The following is a 27740-nucleotide window of genomic DNA, read 5'->3' on the forward strand; positions in this document are numbered from 1 at the left end:
TTTAGGCTCGCAGTGGTTTCTTATAGTTGTGCATCTACATATTACAGTATATACAAATGACTATATATAGACATTTTTCAATAAAAACCAGTAAGCAAATTCATTATTGCAACAGATAAAGGATTGATAAGCAAGAAACCATTTATATTTATTCAATAATTTACTGACTAATGATTTTTCAGTTTTTTCCTTAGGCCTTAGTCAGACGGGCGTTTTTTCGCACGATTTGTGCATGCGCATGCGTCCGGCGATTTTTTAAAACCATTGCTTTGCAATGGTATCGGACACATGAGCGCTTTTTATGTGCTCGTCATATAAATTATAGAACAGAAATCGCAGATCGCACCTATCTGCGATTCCTGTTCTCTTCTCTATATGCGCTCAATGGGGCTGGCGGCAGCAGCGCCGACCCCATTGAGAACATATAGAAGACAAATCATTCTTCTCTGCCACAGCTGTAACAGCTGTGGCAGAGAAGAACGATGTTTGCCCATTGAATTCAATGGAGCCGGCAATACAGCCGGCTCCATTGAAAGCAATGGGCTGCTGGCGAGCACAGGATGAATTGTCGGGAAGGGCTTAAAATGTAAAGGGGGTGTGAGTCAGACCTGCCCCTGATTGGCTCAGCGCTGAGCCAATCAGGGGCAGCTCTCAGTCACACCCACTCACACCCACTGCAGGCCGGCCGCGCTGAACTCCTTCTGCAGGGACAAGGTGAGTATATATATTTTTTTATTTTTACACATTTCTGGATGAATTGCAGGGAAGGGCTTATATATTTAAGCCCTTCCCGACAATTCATCCCACGCTCGCCCGCAGCGCATTGCTTTCAATGGAGCCGGCTGTATTGCCGGCTCCATTGAATTCAATGCGCTGGACAGCTCCGGCCCGTTTCTAATGAAACGCGGCTAGGAGCAGATTTTTCGGGCGATTTTTTGGCCCCGGTCACGCGATTTGCGAATGCGCATCCGTCATGCGATCCGCAAATCGCGCGAAAAACCGCCCGTGTGACTAAGGCCTTATAATGTATTTCATTAAAATAAGGGCTCCGTCAGAAAAGCAATTTTTTTGCACGTCTATGTGCGCAAAAGAAAATGCGCTCCACGCATGTTAAAAATGTGATTGACCGCAACTCCGTGCCCATTGCTTTCCTTGCTACTGCTGCCTCATTGAAAGCAATGGGATGCAGGCAAGCCCGGCAGTGAGTTTCGGGAAAGGGCTTTAAATATAAGCCCTTCCCTAAAAATCATCCCTAGCTGCTAGAAAAAATTAAAAAAAAATATTCATCACCTCTCTGCCACTCAGCCAGTCAGACCCAGCACTTTCTGTAGACAGGGGTTTTAAACTCCCCAGCCAGGAGAAAGTGCTCAAAAGCAGTGCTGGGGAGCCAGCAAGAAGACGCTCCAAAACCCTGACAGTGGCGGAGAGGTGATGTATATATTTTTTTTATTTTTTACAGCAGCTAGAGATGATATTCAGAAAGGGCTTATATTTCAAGTCCTTCCCCGAAAATCACTGCGGGGCTTGCCTGCATGCCATTGCTTTCAATGCTGCGGCTGCAGCACTGGCCCAATTGAAAGCAATTGGCGAACATCGCGATCCTCAGCCACAATTGTGACAGCTGTGGCAGGGAATCCGTGGAGAGTCCCATCATCACTGAATACTGTGACAGTGTTCAGTGATGAGGGGACTCCCCACGGGGAATCTTTACGTGCAGCATGGACGTTGCCGGTGCACCCATGTCCTATCTTTTGCAGTTGCTAGTATTTTGCGCTTGTAAAAAATAGACATGTGAACACTGCATTGGGAACCAATGGTTCTAATATACATGATTTTTTGTGCGCACATAGGTGCGTGCAGAAAAACGCTCGTCTGACTTTGGCCTAGCACAGCAAAGGCTAAAATACAGATCAATTTCACCCTCTGTTGTCTAGAGGAATACATTTCCCTAATGTGATGATTGTGGAATCATTAAACTTTCAATATTTAGTCAACTCTTCTTGTTAGGAAGATTATAAGGGGATTTTAAACTACACATCTGCTGTTTTCTTGAATTTTTGTTTCTTACCTAGTGTTTAAAAATTCCGGCCTGGTTGGTTAGTTTATCCTATAGTTCAACTGCATTTAAGATGCCACTGAAGAATTCTCATTTAGTTAATGTTGAGTTTAAAATGTTAAACTATTTTCCAATCATAAGATCGCATGCTAATACTCCATAGGACAGCTGTTAAAGTGTCAACCATCGATTAATGGAAACAGTGCAATACAAATAGAAAAAAAACTAAGATGTTCCTATATTGTTTTATCTTCCAAATTCCCTTTCTTAATTGCTTTTATTGGATCTCCACATATATTTACTAGTACTGAATATGGAGATTTGCCAAAACAATAGTGCCAGCCTAGGAAATTCCCCCAGAATCATCAGCAAAAGTACTGCTCATACATATTAGTAGAACACGCAAGGAAAAAATTAGGCTGCGAGCCTGTTTACAATATTCTATTTCCCCTTCAGAGCATCCTGCAGTGCAGAGTTCCAAAATTCATTTGGCACAGCAACTTTCAACAGGTTACACTAAATCCACGCTATACATGCAACCAATCCCAATTCTGCTAGTATGAGTAACTTGCAAACTATCATATTTAAACCTTTGATAGAGTGACAGAAAACAAGGAGTCTGACATTAGTCTTCTTGTCATGTGCTCCCCATGTAATATCATGCTGAGCCAAGCTGGGGAATACTCTGAAACCTTCAAAGTTCTGCAGCTTTAAACTATAATGCAGGCTGTAACTCAAAATTCATACAAGATAATACCCGAACTACTTGTATTTACAAGGTTACTCAACATTTTATGCTAATTGATTGCATATGTAAGTCAAATGATAATCAAAGGTGACTATACGCTTTAACGATAGTCTCAATTTTGCTTTCATGATTACTTTAAAGACTAAATGTATCATACCAACGGCATATCACCTATAGCACATCTGGCCGCTGCAGGTATTTATTTGATGATTATTCTTTTCTGCAGTCCTCATCCTCTCTATTAGGACACAGTGTGCAATAATGCTGCTTCCCTGCTATCGGACCATGTTGATGTCTTTCCTCCATATGTTGTTTACACCCAGATAATATCTGTAAGCAGCAACTTTAAAGAAATCCATTTGGGACTTTCCAATGTGAAAGAAATGGCTGATAATAAGCAGACAGATGGAATGACATCTGCCAAAGCTTCAAACTCACCAGAGTCACCACCATTTTTAAAGGTTTGAACATGAAAAATGTGTGTGCTTTGTCTCCTGAAACAGTAATAGAAGGCAGTAAGGATATAGAAAAATAAAAGGAAGAAAAAATAGAAGAGAGATAAAAAGAGTATGCGAAGGAGGATATGAGCAATAATAATGTGATATTTACCAAAGTGGCCACTGGATACAATACATGACCCACAGCGAGGTTTAATAAAGAAGCGTTTCCATTCTGATAAAGAATAATAGAAGGGTTATTGTGTTTCACATTATGTATTCTCATAAGGAGTTGAAAACTAGAGATATACAAGGCTGTTGTTCATAAAAGCTTGACACTGGGCAAATCACTTTCTATTTCCTCATTGCAAATGTGGAATCGAACTGGAAACTCTTTGTCACTGAATTCCATTAAACTTACATCACTGTATAAAGTAAGGTCTTATGTAGTCAACATTATTCAGTTGTTCACACATCACAGATCAAACTTAATCTGCATTGCCCATTACTGAATAAATACGTATTACATTGATACAATACCTGCAGAAAATTGTTCAGCAGTGACATATAATGGATGATTAGGGGGAAGGGGAGCCAAAATATACAAGTATATCCAGTTATATTTGCTCACAAATGTAACACCATTGTCCAACCTACAATGTATAGAATATATTGTATCACTTCAAGTGTGTTTGTGTCAGATAACTCGGGACATGTCTTACTGGGTTTGGGTATGTTCTAATCACACCCGTTGATCATAGGGGGTTACGAGTAATAATATCATATAGTACTATTTATTTCAAATAACCACACACGAGTCCATACTTGGCATTCTGCTGTTTTTTTTCTGCTTAATGGAAAAAACTGCAACAAAAAGTATGCATGTGAAAGCTAGGAAAGATTCACTTTTACATAGAAACAGTTGAAGGCTGCATTCACACGAATGTATATCGGCTCGGTTTTCACGCCAAGCCGATATATGTTGTCCTCATCTGCAGGGGGGGGGATGGAAGAGCCAGGAGCAGGAACTGAGCTCCCGCCCCCTTTCTGCCTCCTCACCACCCTCTCTCCGCCTCTCTGCACTATTTGCAATGAAATGAAGCGGGATGGGGCGTGGCTAAGTTTGGTTTTCTGAATTAGCCCCGCCTCCGCCCTGCCTCTCCCCATTGCAAATAGTGCAGAGGGGTGGAGAGGAGGCAGAGAGGGGGCGGTAGCTCAGTTCCTGCTCCTGGCTCTTCCATTCCCCCCCCCCCCCCTGCAGATGAGGATGACGTATATCGGCTCAGCATGATAACCGAGCCGATATACTTTAGTGTGAATGCAGCCGAAGAAACAATGAAGAACAGGGCTTAGGGAACTCCCACTTTTCAGATAGTTGGGCATATTAGAGGTAGAACCCCACCTATGAGTCCTTTATAGCACATGCTGTGAATATCTCATATTGGTATACCACCTTGGCTTCATTTGTATAACATTGGTGGAGCTTCTTTAAAACAGTAGCGTATATAAGACAATATTAACTAATACAGTAATAAAAGAATTATCCAGTAGATTAAAATTTAGCAAAACATGTAAAGATACATGAAACAATTTGCAACCAGCTGTGTTGCAGTAAATTAAAATAGAGTTGCAGTAAAATTATAAATTTATACGTATTTAATTCCAAGGATAGGCTTTAAATGTCTAGTTTTGAATACTGGATAACTATATCTTGCTTGCTAATTACATTAAATGTGAGTCGCATGTTCTTAACTTGTTCTCTAAAGATTGAAAATGAATATTTATGAAGAACAGTATTTAAAATGCAAAATAGGGACCACAGTTGGGTACAATGTCATGATGGAATTTGTATTGTCCCAGTGGCCTCGTAGACATTACTATTTGTGACATGTCTAGATTAAACTACTGATCAACAATGTGTCCCTAGAAAATACTTTAAAATGTTTCATCCACTTGTGGGGATTAAAGATAATGGCGTTAAGATATCAATAGCATCAAAAGAAAATTGTGCCTTAAAACAAAACTAAGGTGTTTACTACATTAGAAAATATAAAATTGTTAAGTTAGATTGTCTAATGCCTTGAAAAACAACTTTCTTCATGCAAATCAACCAACTTCAAAAAACAGCTTCTTGTAGTCTTCAGCATTACTGCTGCTTAGAAATAATACATTGACTTGTTGGATGACAGACTTAATTGGAAGTTGGTAAAATAGCATAGATGGCAATGTGTTGTCAGGCCCCCTTGAAGAATGAGTAGTATTTTTTAATAATCAGGCCTCTAAACAACCAGAGCATTTTTGCCCAAAATGGCCACGCACATTTTAGCAATTTTGCACATATGGTGGTTGAAAGGGGTTATCCTCGAATACGATATCAATGACCAATTTTTAGGATCCTGTTATGCTCGAAATCAGCTCTCCATACAATAATTCCCTGGTATGGGTGTGATAGACTTATGTTTATACACAACATCCAATCGAAAGAAGTAGAGCTGCAGAGGAGCAGAGAGCAGCAGCTAGAACTAACGATGAGGAAAGACGTTTATTTCAGGATATCAGAGTCTCCCTGAGTCACATATGACAGCTCTGCACATTTATGTGAAGGACCCTTACATATAACCTCAACCAGCCTTCTATTATTATCATTTAGCAAACCAATGGAGATTTCCAAATTTTAAAAAAACACAGAAGCATATAAAACTGGTACTGTACATGTCCCTGTAAATATAAGAATGAATAGAATGTTTAACCCTTTCCAATTCAATTTTGGATTCAGAGTTTCCTGAAAGCCTTTCTCTTTTTGCTGTTATACAATGGTGCCATCTGCTGGCTACAGCCTGTGTGTGTGCCAGAGAGGCTCTGACAGCGGAGTGGCTGGTAATAAACAGTAAGAATACCCTGTCGGATGTCTTCTGACATTGGAGCTGTACAAGCTTCAATCAGAATGTAGGAAGACGTCAGACAATGGCTTGGAAAGGGTTAAAAATAACAGGGATAGAACAAACTTATAACAGAAATTAAAGCAAAGCGGCTTTCTAATTAAAGAAGTTTTCTAGGACTTAGATATAGACGACCTATCCTTAGAATAGGTCATTAATATCAGATCTGTGGGGGTCTGATTTCTGGCACCACAGCCAAGCAACTATTTGAAGAGGTCGTTTCATTATATACCAAGCATAGTCAACATTTAGTTAGAAAAGATGGACTTGGAAATGATGAATAGTGAGAACAATTTTATTTCATGCCAGTTTGTGATGCGTTTCGAGGCCAAAGTAGCTTCTTTTTTAAACAGATGAAATTAGCTGCTGAAAAGATGTCATATGAAGCAGTTCAACCATATGTTGCCTGTCTGTGGTGTTGCCATTGATGGTTAATTTAAAATAATGCATGAAGCAGCTGTCAGCTACCTGACGGTAGATTTACATGAGACAACTGTTAGGCGCTTAAGTGCCAGACAGCCGTCCTGACGATTATTGCTTCTGTACTTTGACACAGAATCGATAACCACTCAGTGAATGGAAGGGGAGTGTGACAGAGATCTCTTCAAGTCACCCTCCTCCATTCAGAGTAATCAGGAGATCGTTCATAGACGACTCTGACAAGTGAGCAATTCTCGCTCACTTGTCCTTTTGGGTCGGGTGTTTACATGGGCCGAAAGTCATTCATAATCACTCTTTTGAGCGACTACTTAGATGACTATCGACCCATTTAAAAGTACCCAAGTGATAATAGGATAAGACAATAATACAATGCTTTTATTCTTCATATTCAGAGTTTCCACTAATATCTTGTCTGTAGGTAAATCTTAAAGGATGACACAGCTGAAGAGAAACACTCTTTCTTATCTTTGCTCAGCTATTTCTGTCTATATACAGTAGCAATTAATAAGCTAGGATATATTGCTCACATGTAACAAGAGGGACTTGGGGTAAGGTCATTTAGTTTTATGATTCTGTTTAATTTGGATTTGCCAATCCCCAGCTCATTCTCCCACAGGCCGGACTTAATAATCAAGATCCATGCTCCGTGCTTTGTGCACTAATTAAGGCCACTGTTTAATTAGAAAACCTAGCTGGTGCCAAACAACGAACAAAATCAATAACAAATCCATTGGAGGGGAAAGAGGCTAGCAATAACTTGTGTTTTCATATAGAAAATAGCTTTAAGCAATAGTCAATAAAGCTCATAAGAAGAGTACATGTACCATAGGAGAAACACAAGTTAACTCCCATGAACCCTATGGAGAACATAGCTTGATAACAGTAATATGGTTATAGAGTTGTCACTCATAATTCAAGAGCAAGGGATGAAAACTGCAGGGATTTCTTTTAAGCCCACATCAGCACTTGGCTCTTTGTAACTATGCATATCTGTCCAGGTCATCTAAAATAAAGAACATGCAGGGCAAGGGCTTATGGAGGAAGCTGGGGAATCTCTGACATTGTGGAAGGCAACAGAAGGCTTGTGCTGCCACGGCATTTTTAATAGTTGAGAACAGCAGTTTGCTAAATGTGGAAGGCTCCTAAAAGAATACCTTCTGTTACACGAACAAATTGGTAGCGTGATTGTTCTATATTAAAAGTCAAATAATTCTGAATGTTCTACACCTGCGTATATGTTTATTAATTTAGCAGAACAGCTCTACATTTTTACTGCTCACAATGTATAGTTATATTGTTTACAATGTACAGAAATAGTTTTAGGCAAATTATATACTGTAGACGGCCATTTAGATATTGATAAAGGAAAACAACAATCATTGCAGACTTTTTCTCTATATTGCTGAAGCCTATATAAGACGCCAGAGATGTAAAATGGAAATTTATCTTAGGTCCAATAATATATCATTGACCATATTTGGTCAATCAGACACTGTGTATGGACAAATAATGGACATGTTGTTTATATCATTTCCTGGTGTAGGAAAATGCATGTTATTTACATTGAGTAGTTTATATAGCATAGAAGCATCAATATTAGCAGTTGTGTGTGACTCCACTGTGGAATGACACGCCATCTATAGTATTGCTGCTCGTATGTATATGTTTCTATATGGAAGAACTTTAGCAAGACCTTTAAATGCTGGTCTGTACTTTAGCATTTGGACCATCTACACGGCCCCGGGAACATAGCTGCAGACCTTTGCATCGGGGATGAGACGAGTAGGCCTTTTCTCTTGTTCAACCAATGATGATGTTCCACATTTGCTGAATTTTTTCTACATTCACCATTTCTGGGATTTCTGCTAAAGCAATGAAGTTTACGTAGTTTTTTTCTAAGTTAGTGTGATTGCCATTTTCTTTAGAGCAAATGCATTTCTGCAAATATACACAATATGTCCTTAGTGAGAAGGACAGATTAGTGACATAGCTTATTGACAAGCCTGCTTTTTGCTTTAAGGACCAAATGATTGTCATCGTTGCATTGCAAAAGCCATAACTTGTTGACATAGCTGTATGTGGGCTTCTTTTGGGGGTGGGGGTGGGGGCGAGTTGTATTTTAAAAAAAGAGGTACATATATTGTATTTTATAACTTTTATGACATTTTGGGGGGAGGGAGGGAGAGGGGGTGGGAGTAATGAAAAAAACCCTCAGAAATTCCCTTTTTATTTTTGGATATTGTTTTAGTGGCATTCAGTATTCGGTAAAAATAAGATTGATAAGTTTATTATCTCGAGCATAATTACTAAGCTTACATAGTTTTTACATTTTTGTTACTACTTTTGCACAATAAAAACATATTTTTCAATAATAATAATCTTTATTTATATAGCGATAAACATATTCCGCAGCGCTTACAAAAACAGGGGGATACAGAAAGACAAAAGTACAAAAATACAAAAACCACGGTTACATAGTAATCAGTTGATGAAAACAATAGGGGTGAGGGCCCTGCTCCAACGAGCTTACATACTACAAGTAATGGGGTGATACAGAAGGTAAAGGGGCTGGAGATGTGCATGGTATAGCGAGGTGGAGAGTGAGGGGTGCTATACACAGACAATGGTCAGACATTAAGCCGTGTGGTGGCTGAATCGGTGTGACTGCAGGTGGCGGTTGATGGCGGCTAGCAGGGTTGCATATTATCAGGCGGAGTACAGAGCGGTTTGGTTTAGGGCATATAAGGAAAAACAATTGAATCTGCATGGCAGCATTCTAAGATCGATAGTATTTTTATTTTTCCAGCAACAGAGCTCTATGAGGGCTTATTTTTGGGGGGAGAGTTGTGGGGTTTTTTTGTAGCATTTTGAGGTACATGTGACTTTTAGATTGCCTTCTACTGTGCTTTTTAGGATGCGAACAAAAGAACAATAGCAATTCTGGTGTTAGTTTTTTTAATTATTTTTATGGCGTTCACTTTGGGAGAGAAATAACAAAATATTTTCATTTGCATTTGCAGCATGTTCTATGTTCATATGTGTTTTATACAAACAAAGCACATAAACTAATTTAACTTAATTGCCATTTGAAATCAATGGGAGCATGCTTGTGTGTTTTTTGTCAAATATTGCCATTGGACCCATTTGAACCTAGAATTCTAGCACTGCCAACAACTGAGCCAGCACACTTGCCTATTGCATTTCAGAGGAGGTGACAAACAGCAAGAATGAACACAAAGAGAACATAAAAATGCCATCCAGATGTTGCCCTTGACAGAATTGAATGTAGAAGTCCAGCAGGTAGCAGTGCTAAGAACTGACCCACCACACCTGGCTTTTCTGCTCCAGATGAGAAGAACATGAGGAATTAACACAAAGCAAACATAAAAACATCATCCAGCTGTTGTTCTTGGACAGATTTCAACCTACAACTTTAGCATTGCAAACCAGAAGTGCCAGCAACTGAGCTTCTCTGGAGTAGGGGAAGAAGACAGAAATGCAAAGAGAGCATACAAAGTCCATGCAGATGTTTTTCTTGGACAAATTTGAACCCAGTACCCCAGCACTGTAAGGAAACAGTGCTAAAGACTGAGCCACCATGATCATTCTACCTTTTTCTTGCTTTTTCTTTTTCTCCTTCTTCCTTATCTCTCCTACTCCTCTGGAGAAAGAGAAGAAAGAGATAAAAGTCTTCTTTCCTGATCCTTTTTCTCCTCTGTAGAAGAAGCAAGAGGAGTAAGAAGGAAGACGTTTCATGGCTCAGTGGCTAGCACTGTTGTATAGCAGCACTGGGGTTTTGAATCATGTCTGATTATGGACAACATCTGCATGGAGTTTGTATATTCTCTTTGTGTTTATTATTATTTTTCTTCTCCATCTTCTGCTCCTGTAAAGAAGGGAGAAAAAAAAAGTATGCTGTTTTGGTTGTTAGCACTACTTCCTTGTGGTGCTAGATTTGCAGGTTCAAATATGTCCAAGGGCAACACCTGGATGTTGTCCATGCAGATGTTATCCTTGATGGGACTTGGACCTAGGACACCAGCACTAAAAGGCAACAGTACTAACAACTGAAACACACACGTTAAAGAAGCTGATTTTTTTTAAACCTCTATTAATTTTATTGGAAGTTCTGATTCATGACGATTTTTTAAAAATCAGGTCTGGCAGTCCTGGCCTGAATATTCCACTAGTTTTGACTCACAAAACTATTTTATTTCAAAGGAGTTGCAAAGGAAAATTATTCTTGTCACACACAGCATGAATCATGTATGTACATTCATGATTCATAAATGGATAAGATGGATATTTTATTTCTGTTAGATGAAGTATTTGAATGAATGTCAAAGGGGAGATTTGCTTTCAAAGTGTATTTTTAATATACTGCATATAATCTTGCTGACAGGTTGTCAAGAATCTTCAATGTTGTTGAAGGGAACCTGCCAAGTCCCCTAAGCTGTTCGGGCTGCAGGTAGCAGGGTATAGAGACAGACACACTGATTTCAGAAGCCTGACACTTATACCCATTGATTTAGTGGCTTTGCAAATCTCACTTTTGAGATTTTGCAGGGCTGGACCAGAGATGAGTCCAAGGAAGCGCATGTATATTTATATATGCACACTCTCCCCACCTTCCTCCTCCTACCAGATGCTGATCAGCAGGTCTTGGAGTGAACACAGTAACATGATAAAATTTAGGAGGGAGGAGGAGGATGGGGGAGTGTACATATGAATAGGCATGAGCTTCATTGGACTCATCTTCAGTCCAGCCCTGCAAAGTTTGAAAAATAAGATTTGCAAAACCACTAAATCAGTTGGTATATGTCAGGAACACTGACTGCTGAAGTCAGTGTATCTGTAACTATAATCTGCTATCCATAGCCTGAGCAGCTTAGGGGACCGGACAGGTTATCTTTAAGGATATGTTCACTTGTAACTTATTTGCTGTGGATTTTGGTGCAGATCTATAGCAAATTTTATCCCTTCAATTTCAATTTAATTTAATTTAAGAGGTAAAATTTGCTGCAGATTCACAACAAAATCCCCAGCAAGTCAGCTATATGTTAACATACACTTAATAAAATTCCTGAAATGCTGCTTTGTTATGGGATTGCACATGTAATTCCTACCTCTCTGGATCACTAGGATATCAAATTATAGCTAATATTTAACCTTGGTGATAAATATATGGTATTGTAGTCAAAGTATATACAGTATAAAACCTGAGTGCTGGGGATGTGGCCTGCAGCACATGGAGTAAGCTGCACATTCACTAACACCATTGCCCTGGGCTAAAAATTGTCTCTCTGTGGCGTCTTTGGTGGGTTACCGGTGATTAAATTGAAAGTTGAACTCTGCAAGACTCACCGAGTTCTTTCCTTCCACACGGTCACAAAATAGAGACAACAGCATGCTCACTGAATGAAGGGCAATAGGGTTGCAGCTTCACAAGTATCCTCACCTACTTAATCAACTGATCCTTCTCAAGGAAGCTCTGGTAATTCACTCTCTCACCATCTTACACCTTTCCTGGAACTCACAGTGCTATGTAAGTACTGCAGCTAACTCTCAGAAAGGGTATTGTTACTCCTTAAGGAGAGCACTGATAGAAAAATATAGTCCCTTTAAGAAGGCCTGATGTCTTTAGGTTTCAGAAAAAACTTATACTAACCCTTTTGAAAGGGTCTTGAATTCATTATAACAGAGCATGACTTCTGAGAAATCTTGGATTGATCTTATCATCCACCAAAACACAGGAATTCTTAGCATTTTGGGGAGTAGGATGTCTATTGTGCAATATTGTGTAATACTGACAGTCAGGAGGCATGGTGTGTTTTCCAAAAATAAACCTTTGAAGCACGTATACTATGGGAAGATGATTTGTATGCCAAAATGTATCAATTTGATATGAAATGTACCTCCTTATTTTTGTCTATAAAGCCTATAAGTTGGATTCCTTAATTTAGAGCTTTTTACCTTATTGAAATCAGAACATTGTGCTGAATTGATTTCTTTAAAGGTGTGATTGTATACAATACTTTATCTTAATTCTACCTGATCTGGTGAACTTTTATAACAGCACCTAGAAGGTATATGAGGAGACTTATGAAGCCATCCATGCTCCATTTAGTGGCCATACACCTTCTCCTATTTGTGTGGATCAATTATTGTGGCTACATTTTGTTCAGCTTTTTTGATGTTTTTTTTTGAGTATCTTTATCAGGATGTTTTCAATACTTTGTGCATTATAGCTCAAAAGTGGCATACACATATTTTGGTTAGATATTCTTAATTTCTAACCCCCCACCCCCCTTTGCATCATCACTAAATGGTTGGTACGTATGTTTGTGTTTGATGTTAATTCATGTTACTATCAGTTTTTTAATTGTACTTGCAATTTGCTCAGCTTCTACAAAAGATTCTATACCCACATAACATTAGCTGGTCACAAGGTGTTTCACTGCATTAATATAAATTCTAGAAATGGTCTTCCACATAATCTCACTCAAGGTAAAACGACGTAACCGTCCTTTTAAAAGCTCTCTCCTTTGGAAAAAGGCTAAAAGCTTGAATGTAGATATTTTGTGCATTAAGAATCGCATATTAAGGGCTCAGTCAGACGGGCGGTTTTTCGCGTGATTTGCGCATGCGCATGCGTCTGACGACTTTATAAAACCATTGCTTTGCAATGGTATCGGACACATGAGCGCTTTTTATGCGCTCGTCCGATAAATTATAGAACAAAAATCGCAGATCGCACCTATCTGCGATCTGCGATTCCTGTTCTCTTCTCTATATGCGCTCAATGGGGCCAGCGCCGGCCCCATTGAGAACATATAGTAGACAAATCATTCTCCTCTGCCACAGCTGTAACAGCTGTGGCAGAGAAGAATGATGTTTGCCCATTGAATTCAATGGAGCCGGCAATACAGCCGGCTCCATTGAAAGCAATGGGCTGCCGGTGATCGCACGATGAATTTTCGGGAAAGGCTTAAAAATATAAGCCCTTCCCGGAAATTCATCCAGAAATGTGTAAAAACAAAAAAATATATATACTCACCTGGTCCCGGCAGACGGAGTGCAGCCGCGGTCGGCGGCAGTTCTCCTGAACTGCTCTGAGTAGTATTCAGCAGCTGGGGATTTAAAATCCCCACCTGCTGAATGAGCTGCCTCTGATTGGTCACAGCCTCACCAATCAGAGGCAGCTCTCACTTACCCATTCATGAATTCATGAATGGGTGAGTGAGTGCTGCCTCTGATTGGCTCAGCGCAGGGACCAATCAGGGGCAGCTCTCATCTGTCATTCAGCTGAGAGCTGCCCCTGATTAGTCCCTGCGCTGAGCCAATCAGAGGCAGCACTCACTCACCCATTCATGAATTCATGAATGGGTAAGTGAGAGCTGCCTCTGATTGGTGAGGCTGTGACCAATCAGAGGCAGCTCATTCAGCAGGCGGGGATTTTAAATCCCCGGCTGCTGAATACTACTCAGAGCAGTTCAGGAGAACTGCCGGACGGCCGCGGCTGAACTCCGTCTGCTGGGACCAGGTGAGTATATATATATTTTTTGTTTTTACACATTTCTGGATGAATTTCCGGGAAGGGATTATATTTTTAAGCCCTTCCCAAAAATTCATCGTGAGATCGCCCGCAGTCCATTGCTCTCAATGGAGCCGGCTGTATTGCCGGCTCCATTGAATTCAATGCGCTGGACAGCTCCCGCCTGTTTCTATTGAAACGCGGCTAGGAGCAGTTTTTTGGGGCGATTTTTCGGCCCGGTCACGCGATTTGCGGATGCGCATCCCTCATGCGATCCGCAAATCGTGGGAAAAAATGCCCGTGTGACTAAGGCCTAATCAGGCAAATATTTTTCAGTTAAAACACAAGCATTTCCCATATACTCTTGCTGCTCCAGTAATTAACAAAAAGTAGTAATTGCTTTTCTTACAATACAGACCTTTGTCAACCCAATGGGAATATATGTTATCTTGTTTTTTACAATAAATAATATAAATTATACTATAGAAGTCATTTATGTCCAAAACAAAAGACAAACTAAATGTTATCTTGCTTTTTTCAAGAAAATCAACCATGATAAGACTGGGTATGTCCTGAGTGCAGGGGATTTTATCAGAGTTATGTGGCTATTCTCGACTTATCTGCCTCTAGTTCAACAGATAAACGCACCGATTTAAATCAATTGACATAAAATGTTCTTTATTTATGGAGGTTGCAACACCCTACTGAAAAAAGATTACACCTTTTTTTCCACATACAAACAAGACCCACAGTCACATAGACATATTCTTTACTGATTTTGTTGTTTCAGCATGTAGTATCTTCTAAAATTGGTATAATAACTTGATCTAATCACATGTCAATCTCTAAGCATTTCTAAAATATAACAACCCTCCTACAATTCCTTGGAAACTGCACAGTTACTTTTTACATTCCTCTAAGAACTTGACCAAACCATCCTCATTACTCCTTAATTTTTTTTCATAACAGCAGCATGCCTGAAATAAAGCCAAGCATAATATGGTGTGCTCATAAAGCTTATATTATGGTAATATTATTTACTTAAGTCAATTAAACAAACAAAAATACTGCCCAGCTAGATAGGACATGATACTTAGCTTCCAAAATCAGTTACATTAGCTAGATTTATCTACCATAAATAAGAACAAACGCCATGGAAAATTAAAGCCACGTATAATAGTCAAAATTATAAAGCTATTGCATTATTAACATTGTGTCTCAAATCCAGAGCGGTTAACTCTAAAATATCTTATATTTTAATGCATAAAATGACAAAATATTCAACCTTTAAATTATAGCAAATGTGATAGCTGATTAATTATTATGCTTCACTTTATAATCTCTGATATGACCCATCAACTCCCCAACTTACTACTGTGGAGATATCTAACTTTTTGAATTCCCTAAGGTGTCAGCGCAACAGTTAGAAACATCATCTGCCCCAGCAGAAATCAATAGTGCTATTAAGTCACTTAGGCCACACACAACTCCTGGCCCTGATGGTTTAACAAATAATTACCATCTTGTTTTTTAGTCTACCTTATCCCCTCATATTCTTTCTCTTTTTAACAATATACAAACAGGTAGAATCCCCAGATAGATCTGGCTGCTTCCATCCTATATCCCAACTTTACACAAACGTGAAAATACATTCCAAGATTTTGGCCACTAGGCTGCTGGATATTTTGCCCACTCTGGTTTATAAAGATCAAGTAGGATTTGTTAGGGGTAGGTCAACTCAGTTGACTGTACCCATAGATTTGTAATCATTATTAATTTTATCGAAAAAACATGGACGCCTTCTCTGCTTTTTTTCCCTCAATGCAGAGAAGGCATTTGACTGAGTATATTGGGAAAACGTAAGTGAAATTTTGCTAAAATTTGGGAGATCAGGAGTGGCAAATATTCAATTATGGCACTATACTCCCTCCCATTTGCTGCTGTACTAACATCTGGATACACCTCTAAAACATTCAATATCTCCAATAGCACTCAGCAAGGATGTCCATTATCACCTTTAATATTTGTTCAGGTAATGGAGCCCTTCGTGGAATCCGTAAGAAAAACAAAAGCTGTATCTGAAATTACTGTGAGGGAAGAGAACACAAAATCAATTTGTTTGTGGGCAGCATTATTATTGCCCTTACCAATCCAGAATCTTTATTGCTTTCAGTGTTAGAAATACTAAATAAATTTAGCAGCATCTCTTATCACAAGTGAAACAGCCCGAAATCTCAAATGCTATACCTGACTCTGTTATTTCCAGTTTAAAGAACAAAGTCTAATCTGCCTATTTAGGAACTAAACTATCCTTTTGCATCCTAAAAAAAGATGAGCGAACACCAAAATGCTCGGGTGTTCGTTATTCGAAACGAACTTCCCGCGATGTTCGAGGGTTCGTTTCGAACAACGAACCCCATTGAAGTCAATGGGCGACCGGAGCATTTTTGTATTTCGCCGATGCTCGCTAAGGTTTTCATGTGTGAAAATCTGGGCAATTCAAGAAAGTGATGGGAACGACACAGCAACGGATAGGGCAGGCGAGGGGCCACATGTTGGGCTGCATCTCAAGTTCACAGGTCCCACTATTAAGCCACAATACCGGCAAGAGTGGGCCCCCCCTCCCAACAACTTTTACTTCTGAAAAGCCCTCATTAGCAATGCATACCTTAGCTAAGCACCACACTACCTCCAACAAAGCACAATCACTGCCTGCATGACACTCCGCTGCCACTTCTCCTGGGTTACATGCTGACCAACCCCCCCGCACGACCCAGTGTCCACAGCGCACACCAAGTTGTCCCTGCGCAGCCTTCAGCTGCCCTCATGCCACGCCACACTCATGTCTATTTATAAGTGCGTCTGCCATGAGGAGGAACCGCAGGCACACACTGCAGAGGGTTGGCACGGCTAGGCAGCGACCCTCTTTAAAAGGGGCGGGGCGATAGCCCACAATGCTGTACAGAAGCAATGAGAAATATAATCCTGTGCCACCGCCATCAGGAGCTGCACACGTGGGCATAGCAGTGGGGAACCTATGTGCCACACACTATTCATTCTGTCAAGGTGTCTGCATGCCCCAGTCAGACCGGGCTTTTTAATTCATAGACACAGGCAGGTACAACCCCCTATTGTGAAGTCCCTGTGGACCGACAGCATGGGTGGCTCCCTGGAACCCACCGGCGGTACATAAAAATATCCCACTGCATTGCCCAACACAGCTGAGGTAGTAATGTCGTGCTTAATGCAGGTGGGCTTCGGCCCACACTGCATGCCCCAGTCAGACTGGGGTTCTTTACAAGTGGACACATGTAGGTTACACTCCGTGTGCACCTACAGCATGGGTGGCTCCCTGGAACCCACCGGCGATACACAAAAATATCCCATTGCATTGCCCAACACAGCGGATGTAACGTCAGCTGTAATGCAGGTGGGCTAAAAATTCATTTGATTACACTGTAGGCGAGGGCCCACAAAAATTGCTGTATCAACAGTACTAATGTACATCCAAAAAATTGGCCATGGCCAGCCAAGAGGGCAGGTGAAACCCATTAATCGCTTTGGTTAATGTGGCTTAAGTGGTAACTAGGCCTGGAGGCAGCCCAGTTTAACGAAAAATTGGTTCAAGTTAAAGTTCCAACGCTTTTAAGCGCATTGAAACTTTTAAAAATTGTTCAGAAAAATTATTTGAGTGAGCCTTGTGGCCCTAAGAAAAATTGCCCGTTCAGCGTGATTACGTGAGGTTTCAGGAGGAGGAGCCGGAGGAGGAGGAGGAATATTAGACACAGATTGATGAAGCAGAAATGTCCCCGTTTTGGATGGTGAGAGAGAACGTAGCTTCCATCCGCGGGTGCAGCATACGTATTGCTTACGTATCCTTGCTGTCCGCTGGTGGAGAAGAGAAGTCTGGGGAAATCCAGGCTTTGTTCATCTTGATGAGTGTTAGCCTGTCGGCACTGTCGGTTGACAAGCGGGTACGCTTATCTGTGATGATTCCCCCAGCCGCACTAAACACCCTCTCCGACAAGACGCTAGCCGCAGGACAAGCAAGCACCTCCAGGGCATACAGCGCTAGTTCAGACCACGTGTCCAGCTTCGACACCCAGTAGTTGTAGGTGGCAGAGGCGTCACGGAGAACGGTCGTGCGATCGGCTACGTACTCCCTCACCATCCTTTTACAGTGCTCCCGCCGACTCAGCCTTGACTGGGGAGCGGTGACACAGTCTTGGTGGGGAGCCATAAAGCTGTCCAGGCCCTTAAAGACTGTTGCACTGCCTGGGATGTACATGCTGCTCGATCTCCGCACCTCCCCTGCTACCTTGCCCTCGGTACTGCGCCTTCTGCCACTAGCGCTGTCGGCTGGGAATTTTACCATCAGCTTGTCCGCAAGGGTCCTGTGGTATAGCAACACTCTCGAACCCCTTTCCTCTTTCGGGAATGAGAGTGGGCAGGTTCTCCTTATAGCGTGGGTCGAGCAGTGTGTACACCCAGTAATCCGTTGTGGCCAGAATGCGTGCAACGCGAGGGTCACGAGAAAGGCATCCTAACATGAAGTCAGCCATGTGTGCCAGGGTACCTGTACGCAACACATGGCTGTCTTCACTAGGAAGATCACTTGCAGGATCCTCCTCCTCCTCCTCCTCCTCCTCCTCCTCCTCAGGCCATACACGCTGAAAGGATGACAGGCAATCAGCCGGTGTACCGTCAGCAGCGGGCCAAGCTGTCTCTTCCCCCTCCTCCTCATGCTCCTCCTCCTGTACGCGCTGAGAAATAGACAGGAGGGTGCCCTGACTATCCAGCGGCATACTGTCTTCCCCCGCCCCCGTTTCCGAGCGCAAAGCAGCTGCCTTTATGCTTTGCAGGGAATTTCTCAAGATGCATAGCAGAGGAATGGTGACGCTAATGATTGCAGCATCGCCGCTCACCACCTGGGTAGACTCCTCAAAATTACCAAGGACATGGCAGATGTCTGCCAACCAGGCCCACTCTTCTGAAAAGAATTGAGGAGGCTGACTCCCACTGCGCCGCCCATGTTGGAGTTGGTATTCGACTATAGCTCTACTCTGTTCATAGAGCCTGGCCAACATGTGGAGCGTAGAGTTCCACCGTGTGGGCACGTCGCACAGCAGTCGGTGCACTGGCAGCTTAAAGCGATGTTGCAGGGTGCGCAGGGTGGCAGCGTCCGTGTGGGACTGGCGAAAATGTGCGCAGAGCCGGCGCGCCTTTACGAGCAGGTCTGACAAGCGTGGGTAGCTTTTCAGAAAGCGCTGAACCACCAAATTAAAGACGTGGGCCAGGCATGGCACGTGCGTGAGGCTGCCGAGCTGCAGAGCCGCCACCAGGTTACGGCCGTTGTCACACACGGCCATGCCCGGTTGGAGGCTCAGCGGCGCAAGCCAGCGGTCGGTCTGCTGTGTCAGACCCTGCAGCAGTTCGTGGGCCGTGTGCCTCTTATCTCCTAAGCTGAGTAGTTTCAGCACGGCCTGCTGACGCTTGCCCACCGCTGTGCTGCCACACCGCGCGACACCGACTGCTGGCGACATGCTGCTGCTAACACATCTTGATTGCGAGACAGAGGTTGCGGAGGAGGAGGAGGAGGGTGCTTTAGTGGAGGAAGCATACACCTCTGCAGATACCACCACCGAGCTGTGGCCCGCAATTCTGGGGGTGGGTAGGACGTGAGCGGTCCCAGGCTCTGACTCTGTCCCAGCCTCCACTAAATTCACCCAATGTGCCGTCAGGGAGATGTAGTGGCCCTGCCCGCCTGTGCTTGTCCACGTGTCCGTTGTTAAGTGGACCTTGCCACTAACCACATTGGTGAGGGCGCGTACAATGTTGCGGGAGACGTGGTCGTGCAGGGCTGGGACGGCACATCGGGAAAAGTAGTGGCGACTGGGAACTGAGTAGCGCGGGGCCGCCGCCTCCATGATACTTTTGAAGGACTCCGTTTCCACAACCCTATACGGCAGCATCTCAAGGCTGATGAATTTTGCTATGCGGACGGTTAACGTTTGAGCGTGCGGGTGCGTGGCGGCATACTTGCGCTTGCGCTCCAACAGTTGCGCAAGCGACGGCTGGACGGTGCGCTGAACTACACTGGTGGATGGGGCCGAGGACAGCGGAGGTGAGGGTGTGGGTGCAGGCCATGAGGCGGTAGTGCCCGTGTCCTGAGAGGGGGGTTGGATCTCAGTGGCAGGTTGGGGCACAGGGGGAGAGGCAGGGGTGCAAACCGGAGGCGCTGAACGGCCTTCGTCCCACCTTGTGGGGTGCTTGGCCATCATATGTCTGCGCATGCTGGTGGTGGTGAGGCTGTTGGTGTTGGCTCCCCGGCTGAGCTTTGCGCGACAAAGGTTGCACACCACTGTTCGTCGGTCGTCAGGCGTCTCTGTGAAAAACTGCCAGACCTTAGAGCACCTCGGCCTCTGCAGGGTGGCATGGCGCGAGGGGGCGCTTTGGGAAACAGTTGGTGGATTATTCGGTCTGGCCCTGCCTCTACCCCTGGCCACCGCACTGCCTCTTGCAACCTGCCCTGCTGCTGCCCGTGCCTCCCCCTCTGAAGACCTGTCCTGTGTAGGCGTTGCACACCACGTGGGGTCAGTCACCTCATCGTCCTGCTGCTCTTCCTCCGAATCCTCTGTGCGCTGCTCCCTCGGACTTACTGCCCTTACTACTACCTCACTGCAAGACAACTGTGTCTCATCGTCATCGTCCTCCTCACCCACAGAAAGTTCTTGAGACAGTTGGCGGAAGTCCCCAGCCTCTTCCCCCGGACCCCGGGAACTTTCGAATGGTTGGGCATCAGTGACGATAAACTCCTCTGGTGGGAGAGGAACCACTGCTGCCCAATCTGAGCAGGGGCCCGAGAACAGTTCCTGGGAGTGTTCCCGCTCCTGAGCATGTGTCATTGTAGTGGAGTGAGGAGGCTGGGAGGAAGGAGGAGCAGCAGCCAGAGGATTCGGATTTGCAGCAGTGGACGGCGCAGAACTGTGGCTGGACGATAGGTTGCTCGAAGCACTTTCTGCCATCCACGACAGGACCTGCTCACACTGCTCATTTTCTAATAACCGTCTCCCGCGTGGACCCATGAATTGTGCGATGACTGTCGGGACGCCAGAAACGTGCCTGTCTACTAATCGCGCAGCAGACGGCTGCGATACACCTAGAACAGGAGTTCGGCCTGTGCCCACACCCTGACTTGGCCCTCCGCGTCCTCGGCCGCGTCCACGTCCTCTAGGCCTACCCCTACCCCTCAGCATGCTGTATTACCAGTGATTTGATTTCACAGGCAGGGAATAAATTGGCGCAAGACTGCAGGCCAAATATAATTTTTTCCCTTTTTTGAAAACGAAACGCCCCACTGCCTCTAGTGAATGAATAATCTAAGTTTAATAACTGTGCTGTGGCCCTGCTAATGTGTCACAGAACTTGAGGGTAGCAGAGTTATTAACTCTGGCAGAGCAGGTATTTTTTTCCCAATTAAGGAAAGCAAATCGCGAAGCCAGCAGTAAACCGTAGCTGGGTGCGTCTGATTTTTTAACGTTGTACACGCAGCTCACACGTGTCCACAGCCCTTAGGACGGACAGAGGCAGGACAAATAGATTTCTTTTCCCTTTTTTTACACCAAAAGGACCCACTGCGTATATTCAATGAACATGAGAAGTTTTATAACTGTGCTGTGGCCCTGCTAATGTGTCACAGAACTTGAGGGTAGCAGAGTTATTAACTCTGGCAGAGCAGGTATTTTTTTTCCCAATTAAGGAAAGCAAATCGCGAAGCCAGCAGTAAACCGTAGCTGGGTGCGTCTGATTTTTTAACGTTGTACACGCAGCTCACACGTGTCCACAGCCCTTAGGACGGACAGAGGCAGGACAAATAGATTTCTTTTCCCTTTTTTTACACCAAAAGGACCCACTGCGTATATTCAATGAACATGAGAAGTTTAATAACTGTGCTGTGGCCCTGCTAATGTGTCGCAGAACTTGAGGGTAGCAGAGTTATTAACTCTGGCAGAGCAGGTATTTTTTTCCCAATTAAGGAAAGCAAATGGCGAAGCCAGCAGTAAACCGTAGCTGGGTGCGTCTGATTTTTTAACGTTGTACACGCAGCTCACACGTGTCCACAGCCCTTAGGACGGACAGAGGCCGGACAAATAGATTTCTTTTCCCTTTTTTTACACCAAAAGGACCCACTGCGTATATTCAATGAACATGAGAAGTTTTATAACTGTGCTGTGGCCCTGCTAATGTGTCACAGAACTTGAGGGTAGCAGAGTTATTAACTCTGGCAGAGCAGGTATTTTTTTCCCAATTAAGGAAAGCAAATGGCGAAGCCAGCAGTAAATCGTAGCTGGGTGCGTCTGATTTTGTAACGTTGTACACGCAGCTCACACGTGTCCACAGCCCTTAGGACGGACAGAGGCAGGACAAATAGATTTCTTTTCCCTTTTTTTACACCAAAAGGACCCACTGCGTATATTCAATGAATAATAACTGTGTTGTGGCCCTGCCTACACAATTCTTTACCTGTAGTATCAATGGAGGGTGCAATGCTCTGCAGAGGCGATTTTGAGAAGAAAAAAAAAATGCAGCACTGCTAACAGCAGCCTGGACAGTACTGCACACGGTTAAATATGGCCCTAGAAAGGACCGTTGAGGTTCTTGAAGGCTACACTCACTCCTAACACTCTCCCTGCCTATCCAACACTTCTGTCCCTAATGCCGGGTGCAACGCTCTGCAGAGGCGATTTTGAGAAGAAAAAAAAAAAGGCACTGCTAACAGCAGCCAACACACAGGTATTACTGGCCCTAATAAGGACCTTTGGGGTTCTTGAAGCCTACACTAACTGCTATTTCTCTCCCTACAGCAGCTCCGGTACCAGCAGCACTGTCCCTCATCTAACTCACAAGGCATCTGAGGCGAGCCGCGGGAGGGGCCGACTTTTATATTCGGGTGACATCTGATCTCCCCAGCCACTCACTGCAGGGGGGTGGTATAGGGCTTGAACGTCACAGGGGGAAGTTGTAATGCCTTCCCTGTCTTTCAATTTGCCAGAAAAGCGCGCTAACGTCTCAGGGAAGGAAGTGAAAGTAACCCGAATACCGCATGGTGTTCGTTACGAATAACGAACATCCCGAACACCCTAATATTCGCACGAATATCAAGCTCGGACGAATACGTTCGCTCATCTCTAATCCTAAACTATTTGTGAATAATTATATTCCATTACTTCAAGATATTGATCATGATTTAACCAATTTTCTTAACTAAGAATCATTGTGGGTCGGCAGAATAGCAACCATCAAGATGCTAATAATTCCAAAAATCCTATACATATGTTAAGGAATCTCCCTATCCCTGATCCAGTGTCTTAGCTCCATAAACTTCAAAAAGTTCTTAATAAACATGTTTGGAAAGGGCAACACTTCCATGTGGCAGCCCATACTTTATATCTTCCCATCCATAAAAGCGGATTGGGCTTTCCACAAGTTCCTTATTACTACTATGCAACCGAAATTGATCAGGCCAGACATTGGAAAGCCAATAACATCACAAAGCATTGGGTGAATATGGAAAAATTATTTCCAAACACTATACCTGCCAATGTTTTATTATGCCTAATAACTCTGGGAGTGTCTGTACCTAAATCTTCCTATATTACTATTGAAGTGGGGATCTCAGCATGGAAATGCATAATAATTTCCATATCTATTACCTCTTCAGACTGATTGAATTACCTTTAGGCCTTAGTCCCATGGGCGTTTTTTGCCGGGGTCGAAAAATCGCCCGAAAAAACTGCTCCTAGCCGCGTTTCAATAGAAATGGGCCGGAGCTGTCCAGCGCATTGAATTCAATGGAGCCGGCAATACAGCGCTGAGCCAATCAGGGGCAGCTCTCACTCACACCCACTCACACCCGCTGCAGGCCGGCCGCGCTGAACTCTGTCTGCCGGGACAAGGTGAGTATATATATATTTTTTATTTTTACACATTTCTGGATGAATTGCAGGGAAGGGCTTATATATTTAAGCCCTTCCCGACAATTCATCCCGCGATCGCCGGCAGCCCATTGCTTTCAATGGAGCCGGCTGTATTGCCAGCTCCATTGAATTCAATGGGCAAACATCGTTCTTCTCTGCCACAGCTGTTACAGCTGTGACAGAGAAGAATGATTTGTCTAGAATATGCTCTCAATGGGGTCGGCGCTGCTGCCGCCGGCCTCATTGAGCGCATATAGAGAAGAGAACAGGAATCGGAGATCGTAGATAGGTGCGATCTGCAATTTCTGTTCTATAATTTATCGGACGAGCGCATAAAAAGCGCTCATGTGTCCGATACCATTGCAAAGCAATTGTTTTATAAAATCGCCGGACGCATGTGCATGCGCAAATCGTGCAAAAAAACGCCCGTCTGACTAAGGCCTTACAGGTGATATCCTTTATTATTCCAAATATCCCAATTAGTAACGGAATCACTGCAAGGATAATTTCAATCCCAGATATATGGGAAGGTAATCACCTAATGTTCTTTTAATGACATTCTGCTAAATTTCAGATTTAAAGGGCTTCTGTCAGCAAAACAAAATTCTATACTCACCTGTACCTCACCAGGCCGTTCACCAGACACCTCCTTGTCTTCCCATGTCCATCCTGCAGGCTGTATAAGGCAGTGCTGAAGCTGGCAAATTTCCAGCTTACCCAACTGCCTCGACCACTGCTGGGCGGCAAGTACTTCCGCCCGGGTCAGTGGTCGGCATGTGACACTGGGCGCGCGACGCTTCACTCCTACGTCGGCCGCTTCTAACCTACGGAGTCGATGGCGAGCGCACATGCACTCGACTCTCTGGGCCTCTTGGTTTAGGTATCTCTATGAGCATAAGGTCGTTTTCACATGAGCGGCAAAATTCATGAATGGCTGTGATTGGTTCATCGAGCACTGCAGTGATTGGCTCGAGAAGCGGGGATTTTAAACCCCCAAACCAGGAAGCGCTGACTGAAAACTACAAGCAAGTCTGCCAGAGCTGCTGAGGAAATGCCTGTCAGAGCCGACAGCACCTGTTAGGTGATGAATTGGTTTTTTTCTTTTTTTTTTTTTATACAGCTAGGGCTTATGTTCGGAGTAGGGCTTATATTTCAAAAATGCCAACAAAAGAGTGCTACAAAGTCGTGCAACTTGTAGTAACACAAAACCGCAATATCGCTGTGAGAAAACGCAGCAATATCGCACAAAACACAGATGCGATATCGCTGTCACCCATGTAAAAGGATCCTTAAAGACTGAAGTAAAATGTTTAAATTAGCAATCTCGATTTCAAAATGTACATCTCATTTAGAGTTGACAAGGAAGCTTTTTTATCATTATAGGTCACTCTTATACACCTTGCTCTTATTTATTCTATGAGTTCAGATAAATACTGGAGATGCTCTACTGGCAAAGGAACCTTGAAACACATTTTTTGGGATTGCCCAAGTATTAACTGCTTTTAACTAAATTTGTTCTTGAATATACTTTTAGTATTTCAATAATATTGAGCTGCTCCTTAGCACTTCAGCATGTATACATTGCAAGTTTAGCCCCTATTGGTAAGACCATAGTCTTCCATGTCCCAGGAGCAGCAAAGGCTTTGATTGCAGACTTTTGGAAAATCTCTAGAGTTCCTGTGATGCCAGAGCTTACCACCTATGTTAGCAACACTGGCAGGTTGGAGGGGACCTTAGTAAGTATGCATGCATACAAAAAGAAAAAAGAAATTGAGCCATTTATATTTGAAATTGTTTATCAGCTACAATTATCATTTGATGAGACTTTGCATCATTATTTAAAATTGGGACTAAGTCCAGGATCTGTTTTTGGAACATCACTAATTATGCTCATTTGGGGGCATTACACTGGCTGCAGTGGTCATGTGGGTAAACAATAAAGATGAGCGAGCTAACTCGCTAAGACAAACTACTCGAGTGAGTAGTGCCTTATGCGAGCACCTGCCCGCTCGTCTCTAAAGATTCAGATGCCGGCGGGGGAGAGCGGTGAGTTGTGGGAGTGAGCAGGGAGGAGCAGGGGGGAGAGAGTGAGAAAGAGCTCTCCCTCGCCGCTCCCTGCTCCCCGCCAGGACCCGAATCTTTAGAGAAGAGCGGCAGGTACTTGCATAAGGCACTACTCACATGAGTAGTTTGCCTTAGCGAGTACGCTCGCTCATCTCGAGTAAACAACCATCATCACTGCTGCAGCTAATATTTACAGACACCGCTTGGAAGGACAGGAAATGCAACAAGGTAGCAGTAATAAGCAAAATGCTATCCAAGTCGAAGGGGCTATTAGAGGAATAACCTTTTGAGAGATATTTATAAAAGAAAAAGCTATACCTGCATGCCTCCAGCAAGCTGACATAAAATGTAAATCTCTAAAGTAAACCAAAAGCATCACACCTTCTCTAATATAAAATACAACAAAATTCATGGAAATGGTGTTTAACATTTGACAAATGTGTAAAAGAAACTCTAAAAACCTACAGCAAAATCAAATAAGTCTGAATAAGACTATATTGATACATGTGGGCAAATGAATTTAAATCACTAATTATCGTTTGCCCCAATTACCCATGCACCCTCATCTTGCAGAGCGAAATAACAACTGAATGAATAAAATAAGTAGCCAGGAAATATAACCAAATTTTTCTCTATTTTTACATATAATACCTTTAAAAGGAACTACTGTATTTATTGCACTTGCATAATATTAAAATATTTACAATCAGGTTTGCTAGAGAAGTATTACACCAAAAAAATACTATGTACTTTCTACAAAAAATATGTTTTATCACTAATATAAAATTAATTTATCTCAATTAAAAAGTCATGCTACATTACACTTGATATGCATAAATCACCACTGACAGAGAAAGCCTGGTTACCAAGCAAACAGCAATAGCAATATTATTGTATAATGTATTCTGTAAAAATGGGCGAAAAACAAGTATTATGTGAATCATAGACTACAATTGCACGTAACACTACCAAGGTCGAAAAGTCATTTAATAAGAGAATAAAGCAACTCCTATTCTAGGCATTAACTTGTATGATAGTGACAAAGTACAAAAAAATGTGTATTACGGTATTTAAAGTTCCCAGTTTCCCCAAGATCTTTTGTAGTGCCCTTTAGGGTGTTCTTTCATAGGTTAAAGAGGTTAAACTTACAAATAGTGCAATCCACGTTCTCATACCTTTACTTAAACATTTACTATTTTTTGGTGTTATTTCATATGTTATTGTAAACCATGTATTATATTCTGTGAACTACAATAAGCTTCAGAAAAAAGATTATATATGTAAAGGTCATGTAAAACATTTACGTGGGTTGTTACTACATATCTTTGCATTCTCACACTCATTTCAATCTCATGTCTTTCCAATGTGGTAAAATCATTGATAAATGCAATCGAAATACTACTCTGATGCTTCTTAGGCCAGTTTCACACAAGCGTATGTCCCAGGCTGACTTGAACTCAGAACAGCATAGGGATCAGTAGACCCGCAGTTGGACTAGACCACTTGTCTGTATTATGGATGCATAAATGTGCCCATAATACACT

At 42.9% G+C, this 27740-nt stretch overlaps 1 protein-coding gene across 1 annotated transcript in view; it reads right to left on the minus strand.

Annotated features, from left to right (window-relative positions):
- GALNT9 (polypeptide N-acetylgalactosaminyltransferase 9) overlaps positions 1 to 27740 on the minus strand; it is a 326026-nt gene that overhangs the window by 276413 nt on the left and 21873 nt on the right. The window lies entirely within an intron of this gene.

Source organism: Eleutherodactylus coqui, chromosome 5, assembly GCF_035609145.1.
Source record: "Eleutherodactylus coqui strain aEleCoq1 chromosome 5, aEleCoq1.hap1, whole genome shotgun sequence".
In the NCBI taxonomy this organism is placed as follows: Eukaryota; Metazoa; Chordata; class Amphibia; order Anura; family Eleutherodactylidae; genus Eleutherodactylus; species Eleutherodactylus coqui.